Source organism: Poecilia formosa, unplaced genomic scaffold (assembly GCF_000485575.1).
Source record: "Poecilia formosa unplaced genomic scaffold, Poecilia_formosa-5.1.2 Scaffold181, whole genome shotgun sequence".
Lineage (NCBI taxonomy): Eukaryota > Metazoa > Chordata > Actinopteri > Cyprinodontiformes > Poeciliidae > Poecilia > Poecilia formosa.
In genome coordinates this window covers 48,655-50,233 of record NW_006800120.1, presented here as the reverse complement: position 1 = coordinate 50,233, position 1,579 = coordinate 48,655, and the positions used below count along the sequence as shown (strand labels likewise).

General features: G+C 40.3%; 2 protein-coding genes across 2 annotated transcripts in view; one reads left to right on the top strand and one right to left on the bottom strand.

The window, feature by feature from the left end:
- Positions 1-1,203, bottom strand: part of gata1a (GATA binding protein 1a) — a 14,111-nt gene extending 12,908 nt beyond the window's left edge. The window contains exon 1 of the mRNA XM_007565642.2: positions 994-1,203. The gene's annotated coding sequence lies outside the window, so the exon portion shown is untranslated. The remainder of the gene's footprint in view (positions 1-993) is intronic.
- LOC103147350 (ras-related protein Rab-7a) overlaps positions 1-1,579 on the top strand; it is a 19,501-nt gene that overhangs the window by 14,284 nt on the left and 3,638 nt on the right. The window lies entirely within an intron of this gene.

The window sequence follows — 1,579 nt, the reverse complement described above, 5'->3', positions numbered from 1 at the left end:
AGCTGGACTCGCTAGCACCGGTTAGCTTGACCTGCTGCGGTGGCGTTTCGTTGAGAAAGTTGCGACAAAGCTAAATTATTGTAAAATGTTGGTTTAGTTACGGGGATGTATTGACTATTAGTGTCAGTAAAATTAAACTAAAACATAAAACTACTGTTGTAAAGTATGAAATTCTAATTGCAGCAACTTAAAGTGGTGTCAAATATGCTAGAGAAACACACCACACCTGACAGTTAGCAGTGATGGAGACCTGCTGGCTTAACGGTAGCATCTGCTGCCCCCTGGTGGCGAGTCAAAGTGATTTACTGCCATTCCGCAGGGAGTTTCTGATGAGGTTCTCTGTTCCTGCACTGGCTTTGAAGCAGATGGAGAGTGCGGACACGGTGCATGACGTTCACAGTTCAAATATATAAAAGCATTATTGTTTTCTAACACATCGAACATGGCCCTTTTGTCAAATAAAAATAAATAAATAAATTAATAATAATAATAATAATAATAATGATAAAAATAATAATACACATCTCTGTTTTTTGTGAAAATAAATATATTTTTGATCCAGATTTTCCTTCACATCACAATTCATTTCAACATTATGGATTAAAAAAATAACTCAAAAATTAAATTCATGCGCATTTGTTTGTGTTGCTAGTTACCAAATAATTAAACTGTAAACTTCTTTTGCTCAGACAGGTCATACATAAGACCAATAAAATACAAATTTAAATACTAATGTTATATTGTTGGTCAGCAGAGAGTTACTGACAAAAGAAGGAGGGTAAACTACAAAACTGTTTAACTTCCCTTTGGGATTGATAAGGTCTCACTGAAATGAATTTGAACTAACAAGGTTTTTGCTAAAGAAGCTGACAGCTTAGAGTGCTGGATCCAAGTTTACTAATTGGAAAGTTAAGTGGAAGGAAAAACTGAAATAGAAAAAGGTTCAGGTACACTTAGGGATAAATAACTGCAGCATTGTTTGAAGTGTCTTACCTGGGCTGAGGAGGGAAAGGACCGGGTCGCTGCTCAGTTGTCCAAAGTCGTCTTCTTCAGATGAAGGTAAGTTTTGCTTTTCAGAAAGCCTTCAAGGTCCCAGTTTCCAGTGATGATTTGAATTGCGGTGGCGTCTGCTGGTGCTGGTCAGCTGGGTTTTATCAAGTCCAAAGTGAGTCCAGCCATCTACCAGGAAATTAGAGAGGCGTCAGGGACTGTGTTTGATTGTCAAAAGGAAGATGAGAGGCAGAATAGTGAAAAATGCAGACAAGCTGAAGTCTATTGCATCTGACAGGGAGCAGCACATTCACATGCATGTTTTTCTTAAAAATACACTTTAATTAGCAAAATAATTAAATTATCTGAGACCTGCAACCAGTGGGGCAAAAAGTGGGTATGCAGCGCATGCAACGCATAGAGGCGCAGCACCAGAGGGGGCGTCAAAACCCCGTGTGGAGAGGGCGGCGCGCCGATTATGTTTTCCTATACACTTCAGCGCGCCTTACGCTCCTTCACCTCGCGCACGTCACGAGGTAAATGTGGCAAGTTTTACCCTTCACGTATCGTCGTCTCGTGGTGCGGGTCG